At 38.9% G+C, this 13425-nt stretch overlaps 1 protein-coding gene and 1 long non-coding RNA gene across 2 annotated transcripts in view; both read right to left on the bottom strand.

Moving 5' to 3' along the window:
* The window catches only part of Zhx3 (zinc fingers and homeoboxes 3), an 87187-nt gene that overhangs the window by 46877 nt on the left and 26885 nt on the right, over positions 1–13425 (bottom strand).
* Positions 1262–7502, bottom strand: LOC148120582 (uncharacterized). The gene is made up of 2 exons (XR_015739136.1): positions 7445–7502; positions 1262–1538 (listed from the first exon to the last, which is right to left on the bottom strand). It is a non-coding gene; the product is annotated as an uncharacterized LOC148120582 (long non-coding RNA).

The raw sequence follows: 13425 nt of genomic DNA, 5'->3' as shown, positions 1-13425 counted from the left end.
GGGTAGAGGTAGATTGACCTCTATGACTTCAAGGTGTGATAGTGCACACCTTTAATCCCAATGCCTGGGAGGCAGAGACAGACAGATCTCTGAATTCAAGGTGTGGTAGCACACGCCTTTAATCCCAGCACTGGGGAGGCAGAGACACTGAAACTCTATAAATTCAAGGACAGCCTGGTCTACAGAGTTATTCCAGGACAAAGATAGACAAAAAACCTGTCTCAAAAAGTAAAGATAAAAATAAAAAAAGAGGTTAAAATAAAGCCACATAAAAATAAAAAATACACAGAAAATCTTGATACTATATGCTATTATGCTCTCTTTGAATTGTTTAAATGCTGAGAAAGGAGCAACAGCTGCTAAAAGACTTTTGTTTATAAATGGTGCTAAATTAATCCAATATAGATATTTTAAAAATATCTTGGCTTCAAAATTGAAGTCAAAAGGTATGTTACTTTAGAGAAAAGATTCTGCTTTTGTTTCCACAGAAAACGAGAGGCTCTGGATTTATTCAAAGTTAAGAAAAATCACCTTTGACCAAGGGAGGCTACCTAAAAAATCTCCGACAGTAATAGATGGCCCAGATGTCTGAGTTCTATATCCAGAACAGATTCAAGGCTGCTGCCTGAGATGATCAAGACTCCCAGAATACTTCAGTCAGGACTTGATTATAACTCTAAATTTTCTTTAGGTCCCCATAAGACTATCAGCGCCCCCAACCAGCAGGAAGTAGCCTGAAATACTACGCCCACATTCCCAACAAATGGACTATGGGTATTTTCCTTTGTTTAAAAAAAAAAAGAGGAAAATGGTGGTATAGGTGGGTCAACCAGACAGGAAGTGGAGGCAAGGCAATGAGAATAGGAGAAGGCTAGGGAGGAGGAAACTTCCTCAGCCATTCCTGCGCAGACTACCAAAGAGGCAACATGTAAGCTGTCACACTGAGAAAGGTACTGAGCCCGTGTGGCTAACATAGATCAGAATAATGGGTTAAGATAAGTCATAAGAACTAATAAGTAGCCTGACCTAATGGACCAATCAGTTTATAATCTTATGGAGTCCTGTGTGTGATTTTCCTTGGGAGTTGCCACTAAGGGCCAATCAGCTTTATAACTTAATGTAGACTCTATGTGATTTTTCTTTGGGGCTTGCCGACTGTGGGGTACCGGGCGGGAACAGAAACCCCAACAAGCCGGCCCATCATGTTACATATGGCGCCCCACATTGGGTGCCAAATAACGGCGAATCAATCCCACACCAGTTATGTTTTAAGGGGTTATTTATTTTGGGGGGTAAAACTTACATACACCATAAACCGTCAGGAAGGGAGCCTAGTCGCTGGAGCAGGAGCCGGGAGCAGGAGCCCGGACCAAGCACCGGAACCAAGAGGCCCGAGCCGAGATCTGTGGCTCTTTTTAAAAGAGAAATATACCACACCCCAGTGGACTGGTATTTCAGCGGCTATTGGCTGACGGAGCGGAAGGCCCTCCCGCAGCACTGTGGGCTCGTGCTTCAGCGACTATTGGCTGGGTATTTTCCTTTGTTAAAAAAAAAAAAAGAGGGAAATGATGCGGGAGAATTGTCTGTATTCTGTCAATCATATTTTAATAAAACACTGATTGGCCAGGCAGGCAGTATAGGCGGGAACACCAGACAGGAAGTAGAGGTGATGCAATGAGAACAGGAGAATTCTGGGAAGCAGGGAGGTTCCCCTTAGTCATTCCTGCGAAGACCACTGAAGAGGCAGCATGGAACCTGCCCTGCTGAGAAAGGTACGGAGCCATGTGCTAATATAGATAAGGATAATGGGGTAACATAAGTTATAAGAGCTAATAAGAAGCCTGACCTAATGGGCCAATCAGTTTATAATCTTATGGAGTCTTGTGTGTGATTTTCCTTTGGGGCTTGCCGGCTGTGGGGTACTGGGCGGGACAGATACCCCAACAAGCCGGCCCCCTCATGTTACATAATGATATGAAAACCAGAAGCAATTATTATCTTAAGCTATTATACTCACCTCTCTGACTTATTCTATTTATTTTAGCTATTTTGTTATGTTTACCAAATAGCCTCTAACTTTAAAGTCACAAAATAAGCAAGACATTTCTTTACTCCAGTTCAGCTGTCTTGGACACAATGCTTACCATGTAAGAAGCTGCCATCTTCGTTCACTACAGACCAAATGAATACTGTTTGCTTCATAGCTCTAGAATCTTAGAATCTGGATGGTGTATTTGAGTCATAAAATCCATCAGATGGGAGTACACAAGACATTAATGTAAATACATCTAAAAAGGCAAGGACTCAAAAAATAGAACAGTGACTATAGGCCAGAAGCCACTGATGTATTCATAAAGAAAAGCTTCATGACTGACACACATCTGTTTCTGTATGAGAAGCTCTTCTCGCCCTCAGCTCCACCTGACAGAGTGCAACTTAAAATCCAGCCTTCAAAAATTCGAAGCAGGTGGAAGATAAAGAAATCAATGTGTTTAAATTGTGCATAAACTCTCTTGGAAGGAACTGAAAATAGGCTTCCTTATTCCCAGCACCAATTCTACTGGTAACAAAAAGCACTCACAGTGGTTGTAAAGTAACACAAACATTTCTACCAGTGTAGCACAGAAAGAGTCACCAAACATCACTGCAACTTCCTTTCTTACTAAGTCTTTAAGAATTTCTATACACTTTCATAAAATCAAAATTTGCTGCATCTCCAAACAATACAAAATTGTTTTAGACATCCCTTTCAAAGTTAAATAAAGATGATCAATGTCAGACCAGACTACATTTTAAATCATTTAGTCCAGGGTAGAAGCTTTCCAAAGTTAAGAAAATAAAAATGATATATCAAAACTACATTTGTGAGATCACAGAAAGTATATGACATAATTATCTATTCATTATGACATAATTTTTAATTGAAGCAAAATGTGCATAATGTAGTATTAACTACTTTTGAATGCACAGTGTTAGACCATTCACAGTATTGAACAACGATTACTTCTACCTCATCACAAAATATTTTCAACAATTCAAAATGAAACCTGGCACTCAGGTACTTCTAGTACCCCTCCTTAATCCCTAGAAATCACTAATTTGCTTTATTTCTTTGGGTTATTTCTTTTTGTGTGTTGTTCTGGAACTCACTATGTAGCAGACTAGAATAGAACCCACAGAGATCCTTCTGCCTCGTTCTCCTAAGTGCTGGAATTACAAGGTGTGAGCCATGATGCCCAACTTCGTCAGAATAATTCATATAGATGTAATCATGCAACGTGACCCTCCATGCCTGTCTTCTTTCACTTAATTTCGTGTTTCATCTAAATTGTATTATGTGTCACTACTTCATTTATTTTTATGTAAAAAAACATTTGTATGAATCACAATTTTTATTGACTCATGTATTAATGAATACTAGATTATCTCCATCTTTGACCACTGTTAACAGTACTGCTGTTACTAAAACTACTATAAACATTAAATATTTGAAAACATGTTTCCAATTGCTGGGGCACATGATAATTCTGCATTCACCTTTTTAGGGAGCTAACAAACTGTTTACAACAGAAGCTACACTATTTTACATTCCTACCAGCAAAGTATGTGGTGGGGACTCTTCACATCCTCACCAATACTTATAACTTTGAGGATTTATGTTCTGTTCTGTTTCAAGATTGCATTCATCCTACAGGTATGAAGTGGTATGTCACTACGGTCTTGCTGTGCATTTCCTTAATGACTAATGGTGATGACTATCTTTCCATGTGTATAGACATTCATGCATCTTCTTAGGAAAAATGTAATCAAGTCCTTTACCCATATTTTAATTGGGTTTTGTTTTTCAGTTTTAAGATTACAGATAGTTAGCCCCTTAAAAGACTTTCAAATTTTCCTCCTGTTCTGTAAGTTGGTGTGGGACAATTGTATTCTGTCAATTATACTTTAAATAAATGCTGATTGGTCAGTAGCCAGGCAGGAAGTATAGGCAGGACAACCAGACAAGAAGTAGAGGTGGGTCAAGGAATTCTGGGAAGAAAGAAGCCCATTCCTCTGCAGTCCTTCCCCGCCCCCATCAGAGAAGAAGCAAGATGTGACTGCCCCCCTGAAAAAGGTACTGAGCCATGTGGCTAACATAGACAAGAATAATGGACTAATATACATTATAAGAGTTAATAAGAAGCCTGAGCTAATGGGTCAATCAGTTTATAGTTAATGTAGACCTCTGTGTGATTTCTTGGGGACTTAATGATTGCGGGAACTGGGCAGGACAGAAACTCCGACAACAATAAGTTATTTTCATTTACTTGATAAATTATCTCTTGGTCCACAAAAGTATTAAATTTTGATGTACTTCAATTGCCAAATTTTTATTCACTGTTTGGATCCAAGTTCAACAAAATTTACCCATAACCATTAAAATGACTCAAAAGGTAACAGCACGTGTTGCCAAAATCTAACAAACTGAGTTCAAGTAGTAGAACCCACAGTGGGCAGAGAACAGAATCCTAACTGTCCTCTCATCTCGACACTTTTGTCATGGCACACAGATGTTTACCATCACATATACATACAAATAATATTTTTAAATTTTTAAAGATTTGCCTTTGGGGTTGGAGACCTAGTTCAGTATTTAAGAACATTTGTTACCCTTTTAGAAGACTATGCTTGGTTCTCAACACTCACATTGTGGCTCACAACCACCCATAACTCTAGTTCCAAGGAATCTGATGGCCTATTCTGGTCTCCATAGGCACCATGCATGCATGTGATACATGTACATACATGCGGGCAAAACACTCATATACATAAAACCTTTTTAAAAGAGATTTGCTTTATGTCTACTTGAGAGAATATCATTGATTTTGCTCTCATAACTGGGTCTTTGATTCATTTACTATTTAGCATATGGCATTTTGATACAACCTATTTTACATAAAGATATTGAACTGTCTTGATGCCCTTTATTGAAGACAGTATCCTTTCACTGTTGAATACTCTTAACATCACTTTCAAAATTCAATTGGCCATATACACACAGGTTATTTCTGAATTCTCAGTTTTATTCTACTTATCTACATGCCTATTCTTATATCAGTACCACATTGTTTATTATAGCTTCATAGTTAAAGTTGAATCTGAGACATGGAGGTCTCCCAACTTAATTTTTCAAGATTGCTTTGACTATTCATGGTCCTCTGCAATTTCACACAAATGAATAGTCCTTGAAACTCACAGACCAACTTGCACCACTAGCACTTTTAACTGCTGAGCCATCTCTGGCCCCAAGGAAGGGTTTTTCTTTAATTGTCAAATAATAAACTTAATCAACAATAAAAGGAGATTGTTTCTAGATCTAAAACATTAGAGTCTTCTCTGATTAATAAGAAGGGTAGAGTGTGGGGGTGTATTTCAATATTTCAATTACAAAACCTGTTTGTCTATTTTTATTCATTCTTTAAGAACTTCAACAATGCATTTTGATCATACTCATATACCCTACTATTCCAACTCCTCTCAGATCCACACTCATCTTGCTTTTTTGTTTTTGTTTTTCAAGACAGGGTTTCTTTGTGGAACTTGCTTTGTAGACCAGGATGGTGTTGAGCTCACAGAGATCCTCCTGCCTTTGCCTCCCAAGTGCTGGGATTAAAGGCATGCAACACTACACCCAGCTCATCTTGCTTATTTTTAATGACTCATGAAGTCCTATTTGTGCTGCTGAAAAACTCACAGGTATGAGGCCATGCACTGAAGCATTGATAACCTACAAAGAGCCACACTTAAAGAAAACTGACTCTCCTTCCCTAGAAGTCAACTGTTAGTAGCCCCTCAGTTGGAAGCTTAAGAGCTGCTCCCTCCCAACTCCATGCTAGAATGTTGATTGGGTTGATTTTGTGCAGGTCTTATGCAGGCAATCACAATGTCTATAACCAAGAGTTATAGGCTGTTTTGAGTTGCCTGATGTAGATGCTAGGAATGAAACCCAGGTCCTCTGCAAGAACAAACAAGTGCTTTTAACCTCTGAATTGCATCTTCAGCCCAAGGGAAAGCTCTTTTAAAAATGTTTTCTGAAACATTTTTGGCTAAGGTCTGTGAGAAAACTACCATTTGATATTATAGATATTCCTAGGGCTGAACACAATCTGTGTCTTGTTCTCACATCAAAATTTAAACTGAAAGAGATGTGGTAACATAGGAAAAAATAACTGAAGTGCTTTCTAAGACTAGCAACTTCAAGGAAATTGTATAGTCCCCAAAGCACAAGTCATCTGAGATCGGAGACTGGGTTTGTGAAGCAAGGACTGCTGCTGCACCTGTGTCTGGTGTCAGCTTCCTAGAGGCTCCAGAACCAGAGAGTCCTCCTGGCACAGGAAATGGAAAGGGCTGTCTGGACCTGCCACTACCTAATGAGGTCTGTCTTTGGTCAGCCACAATTACCCTCCCTGTAACAATGCTTTTAACAAGATAACTTAGTTGTACCCTGCCTTTCATACTCCGCTACTATAGATGCACTCAGCTCACCTGAACTTAATGCCAAGACTCTGGAATGGGTGAGACATGAGGCTTTCTGGTTAGTGGTAGAACAGAGGAAAAGAAATATTTTATTTATATTTATGCAAACATATGTGTATCTGAAGTATGCATGCACACATGCAGTTACAGGCTGTTGTGAGCTGCCCGAACTCTACAAGAAATGAGCCTAGGTTTCTCAAACCTACAACTCAACCTCTAATCTGGGGTAGTCTGAAGTACCCTAACACAGGAAATTATTTGAGTCTGTGCTTTTCATTTCCAGGAGTTAAGAGTGGGTTTTTGTTTTGCTCTTTAATTTCACTTCTGCTGGAAGGGTAGACAAGGACTGCACAACCAGGGTTTCAAGCACTAGTGATCTCAACCCAAAAAGCTACAGCAGAAGGGAGCCCAGATCAGGCACTCTGGAACACTGGCTAGGGCTGGCTAGGGATCCTTCCAGTGTTGTGACAACTGCTGGGATTTAAATTCATGCACTGGCTTTTCTATTGGATGGTACCTGGGATAGCTTCTTGGATCTTAGCCCTTCCATTCTTTTTCCTTTCTTTCTTTTTTTCTTTCTTAGTAATTGGAGCCCCTCACTGATTTGCAGGCCCACTATTTGTTGTTTAAAAGCTAAATTGCTGATGTGGCCATCTGGGACTTCAGCTCTCTATGGTGGTCCTTGTTATAAGTGTCTGAAAGCCAACCCTTTATTGCAAGGCAAATGCCTGGTTTGCAAGCCCCACCAAACAGGAAAAGGAAAGCAGATGGCATGCAGAGATTTGTGAAACAGCTACAAACTGATCAGGCTCAATGTTAAAGCAGCCAGTATTTGAGTAGATATATGGTCAGTCAACATGAGAATGGATAGACTGTGGTAAAAAAAAAAAAAAGCAGTGGATACTACTCAGCAGTAAAAAATACATACCTAATACATATATCACAGATTGATCTCAAAATCATATTGAACAAATGATCTTAGACCTAAAAGAAAATACAGAATTTTGTCTTATAGAATTTTATGGAAGACCGAAGTAATCTCCGGTGGTAAAGTTTAAAGAGATTACATGTAAATGATGACAAAAGAGGTATGAAAGATCTTTCCCAGGGTTACAAAAATGTCCTACATAATATAGCTTGAGAGTGTGATTACCTTTTTCAAAACTGCACAATTCAAATCTGCATGTTTTCTCTATGTAAATTATATCTTAATTATTAAAAATTAAAAAGTTCAAATATCTTTTTAAAAAAACAACACAAGGGCATTTTTATCATTACTATATGTTTAACAGAAAATTATATAGTCTTAGATCTTCAAGGTCAATTAGATGGCTCTATGAGTGAAAGCATTTGCTACCAAGCCTGACAACCTAAGTTTAATCTCCAAGACCCATGTTCTAGAAGAAGAGAACTGACTCCTGAAAGCTGACCTCCACATGAATTCTATTGCATGCATACACACAAACACACACACAATGAATGCAATTACAATTAAAATACATGGAGCTGTAGAGTTTAACAAGAGGTTAAAAGCACTTCTTGTAAAAGACCAGGGTTCAATTCCCAGCACCCACATGGAAGCTCACCGCCTTCTCAGGCATCTGCATGTATGTGATACACAGTCATACATTAAGGCAAACATATACATAAAAATAATAAGTCTAAAAAATAATATATATATATATCTTTAAGTGAAATGATAATACATCTCTTTAAAGTTGTATGGAAATTTATCCTATTTAATTAATTATTTACTGTGTGTGTATGTGTGTGTGTGTGTGTGTGTGTGTGTGTGTGGTATGCATGAGGGTGCATATGCAGAGACCAGAGGTTAACATCAGGTTTCCTTCTCTATCACTACCCACCTTATTTTTGAGAGTTTCTTTTACTGAACCCAAGGCTCAGCTGTTTCATCTAGAATGGCTAGGTAGAGCTCCAGAGGTCTACCTACCTTGTCACCAATCGTGGAACTGAAGTTATAGGTGAGCACCACAGCATCCAGTTTTTATGTAAGTACTGTGGATCTAAATTCAGGTTTTCATTATTGTGCAATCACTATAACATTGAGCCATCTCCCATTAGCTATCTCCCCGGCCTTCATTTAATAAATTCTAACTTAATTACAAGAACATTTCTTTCCAGTTTCTCTAACTCTAACCTTCCTTCCATGTCAAATATTTTAGGTGTCTTTGAAAGTATAAAGTACAGTATAGAGGATAAACATTAATTTGACTTTTAATATACATAAATAAAACAGAATATAAAGCGAGTGGTCTATATGGAAAACTGAGAGATGCAAAAGTGTACTTAAGTCTATAGAAGGGTGCTCGGTGATAGTCAATTTTGACAGATTTTAGAAACATCTGTATTGGTCAAGCGGTGGTGGCACATGCCTTTAATCCCAGCACTTGGGAGGCATAGACAGGCAGACCTCTGTAAGTTTGATCTACAGAACAAGTCCCAGGACAGACCCCAAAGCTACAGAAGAAATCCTGTCTTGAAAAACAAAACAAACAAAAAGAATAAAGAAACATCTGTATCGGTAAAAATACATCTCTTAATGTTTCCAGAAGCAGTTAGATCATAGAGACTATCACTTGGGATTTATAGTATGGAGGCAGAAATCAGTTGAAGAGGAAGAAGGTGACATGCCCTTAAAGCCTATCTGCTGCCCTGAACTCTTCCTGTATTCCCCTTTCTGCTTCTACTTACCAAGAACAGTCTCTGCCACACATCATGTCATGCCAGATATGTAGAGTAAAACAACCATAACTGACACCATTGAAACTGTCCTAGTCAGGGCTGACATTGCTGTGATGAAACACCATGACCAAAAGTAACTTGGGGAGGAAAGGGTTTATTTCACTCACAATCCCACAGAACACACAGTCCATCATCAGAAGCAGTGAGGGCAGGAATTCAAGCAGGAAGGAACCTGGAGGCAGGAAACTCATGCAGAGGCCATGGATGGGCTTGCTTACCATGGCTTTTCCAGCCTGTTTTGTAATAGAACCTAGGACTGCCAGACCAGGGATAGCACCACCCACAATGGGCTGGGCCCTCCCACACCAATTAATTACTGATTAAGAAAATGCCCTAGCTGGATCTCATGGAGGCATTTTCTCCATCGAGGCTCCTTCCACTCCCAATTAGTCTAGCTTGTGTCAAGTTGACATAAAACTAGCCAGCACAGGAACTATAAGCCAAAATAAACCTTCCTTCCCTTGTTACTGTCAGACATTTTGTTACATCAGTGAGAAAACTGAATCATAATAAAAATCAAAGCAAAATAAGAAAATTAGGGGGCTGGAGAGATGGCTCAGTGATTAAAATTACTGACTTCTTTTCCAGAGGACCACCCCAGTTCAATTCCCAGCACCCACATGGCAGTTCACAACTGTCTGTGACTCCAAGATCTGACACCTTCACACAGACATACATGGAGGCAAAACACCAATTAAATAAAATAAAAATAAATTTTAAAAATTCAAAGGTTAAAGCAATTCCAAAAAATATATGCTACCTAGAGATCAGTACTGTCAATATTTGATCTCTCTCTTTCTCATTCTCTCTCTCTCTCTCACATACACACACACACACACACACACACACACACACACACACTCAAAACAACTAGATAATGTATAGAGTGCTATTTTTACTTTAATGTATGTGACTAACACTTTCCATGTTGTTGAGTATTTTTAGCATGCTTCTCTGGTTAAATATTTTCATGTGATTTTATCATCCACACATTTCTGTGGAACAAGTAGACAATATAAGAATTTTATTTTTGATAACCATATACATATACTTTAGAAACACAGAAAATAACAGAAAGCATAAGGCTGTAATTCAAACCATAATAACAACTATTACTGTGATGTCTCATTGTTCTTTTTACTGTGACTCAATATACTACGGGTATTTTCTCACTCAGCAACATTACACAAACATCACCTCTTTCGTTGCAATATTTTCTTAGCTTTGCCTTATTTGCTCAATTTTGTTAGTTGCATGGATTTATCATAGTTAAAAATTACTACTGTGATGGCTATTATTGGTTGTCAGCTTGACTATATCTGGAATTAACTAAAACCCCAAAATGAGGGAATATCTCTGAGGTATTTTGCTTAGTTTAAGGTGGGAAGACCCACTTCTAATCTTGAACTTCAAGGTAGAAAGACATGCCTTGAATCTAGATTTTTTGAGCTGGGAAAAACCACCTCTAACCTGGGTCACATCTGCTGCTGGAAACCTAACGACGTGGAAGAAGGAAGCTTTTGCTCTTCGTCTGCTTGCTCTCATGCTCACTCTCCCTGGCAAGTCCGTTCCTTCACTGGCATTAGAGCCAACTTCTTCAGGACTCCAGGGTATCCTGAAGACCAGCTGAGACATCCAGCCTCACAGACTGAACACCACTGGATTCTTGGACTTTCCATTCACAGCTAGCCATTGTTGAATTAGCTGGACCACAGCCTTTAAGTAATTCTAATAAAGCCCCTTTATATGTATGTGTGTGTATGTGTGTAGACAGAGAGAATACACACACACTGGGAGAGAGAGAGAGAGAGAGAGAGAGAGAGAGAGAGAGAGAGAGAGAGCGGGAGGGAGGAAGGGAGGGAGGGAGGGAGGGAGGGAGGGAGGGAGAGAGGGAGAGGAGAAAGAAAGATTCATTCTGTTACTCTAGAGAATCCTACTACAACTAAACATCTAAACATGTTTGATTTGGGTTTTAATCTACCTTGTATCATTTTTGCATGTAAATTACTGTCTTCATCCATGATTATTTCCTTAGGATAGGCCTCAAGAATTTGAAGTCAAAGCATTTCTACAAACATTTTTAATACCCATCTTCCCAAGCTACATTGTGGCAGTTTTCATTCCACAAGGAGAATATGAGAATGTCTTCTTACACTCTTGCCTGCATGCAATGTCCTGTTCTCTGTATTTCACACTCTCCACCCCTTCATACACTCCCTACCATAACATCCACACCCATACACACAAACACATTTTGCTAACTTGATACAAAAAAATAGCAGCTTACAAGTGCAAATGCATTTTTTATTAACAGAATGAAGTTGTTTTTCCATTTGGTTAAAATACCCATTGCTTCTCTTCTGTGGCTAGTATGCTAAATTCCTTGGACACTTCTCAGGATAATAAAAAGTGTTAGGAATTTCTGATTCAGCATGTGCAATGTGTATACAGGTGTATCTACCCAAAAATGCATATATGAGGCCAGAGGTGGACAGCTGGTGTCTTCTATTATTCCCCACATTATTTTTTCAGACAGGGACTATCCCTGAACCTGTAACTTACTGTTTTTCAGTTTAACTGGCTGGCCCTGATATCCACCTCACTCTGTACCCATGACATACCAGTAGGGATTACAGACACAGGCCAGTCCCAAACTCTCTACATAGTTTATAGGGCTCTAAACTCATGCTGCACAGCAAGCACTTTATCAACTGAACTCTCTCTCTCCATTTCTTAAAATGCCCCATGTAACATACTAGTTATTATAAGAACAGATATTATAAAATATAAAAGGATGATAGAGTAGCACAGTGTAATAGGGAAAAGTTATCAGAACAGAATGATGACTAAATGGAGGGCTGACTGAGAAGCCAAGGACAGTGGCACTGGGTTTTGATTCTACTCCATGTACTGGTTTTGTGGGAACCTAGTCTGTTTGGATCCTCACCTTCCTAGACCTGGATAGAGAGGAGAGGACCTTGGACTTCCCACAGGGCAGGGAACCCTAACTGCTCTTTGGACTGGAGAGGGAAGAAGAGGGGGAATAGGGGGAGAGGAAGGAAAATGGAAGGAAGGGAGGAGGTGAAAATTTGTAATAATAATAATGATGATGATGATGATGATGATGATGAACAACAACAACAAAAAAGAAAACAAGATATAAAAAACATAAAAAGCAATCAAGATCATGTAGAAAAAACCTCAGTCTTAATCAAGCAGAAAGAAAGGACTCCTAAGACTGTATTTACCCAAAAATAAAAGAAAATTGCTTACCTATGTCCTCATTTATAAATGTTAATAGAACCATACTAATAATCAAACACTAAGAAAAACAGTAGATTAAAAAGTGAGGGCTATAGTTGGTACCGTGCTTGTTTAGCGTGCACAAAGTCCTATATTTGATACCCAGGGCCACATAAAACTGGACATGATGATGCATGCTTGTAATACTAGCATTTGGGAATTGATGCAGAAATATCAGAAATTCAAGGTTATTCTTGGCTACATAATGAGTTCAAAGCCAGCCTGGGGTACAGGAGATGGAAATAAAGAGAACAAGAATTTGGGTTCAAATAAGAGAGAAGGGAAGAAAATAGTAACATAGTTAGCTTAGGTTTCCAAAAAGACCACTCTGGCTTAAATGTCAAATGGATAAGAGTGGAGGCCGGAATACAAGCAGAAAGAGAAAGCAGATGGCTGTTGCAGAAGTCTGCATTAGTGCCACAGTAGACTGCTGGCAATGGAGAGGGTTCTCTGTGTGCTGAAAGCAGGAGGCATCAATAGGCTTCTGGTAGGCTGCACATAAGGAACAGTGTTTAAGGATAGATCTCAACTTTGTGGCTTTAATTACTAAAACCAGGACAGTACTGTTTTACAAAAATGGAGATCACAGGTCAGTTCTGAAGACATCAAAGAAATGTCCAGAAACTTCACAGTTCTTTTATTCAGGATTAATTTTTCTAGATCCTGCAAATATACCAAAGGCAATCATATGATTTATCTCAGCATTCCTATCAAGTATCAATCTTCCTCAACCCATATTTTTTACGTACATTTAACACTAAGATTAATGCCCCAGATGTCTTCTAGGCTTTTAATACCTCTAATGAGGGTCATAGATCAGATATACCCTAGAATACTAAGTCC

The sequence above is a fragment of the Myodes glareolus genome, chromosome 10 (assembly GCF_982192425.1).
Source record: "Myodes glareolus chromosome 10, mMyoGla1.1, whole genome shotgun sequence".
Classification (NCBI taxonomy): Eukaryota; Metazoa; Chordata; class Mammalia; order Rodentia; family Cricetidae; genus Myodes; species Myodes glareolus.
This window is presented reverse-complemented; position numbering and strand designations above follow the sequence as displayed.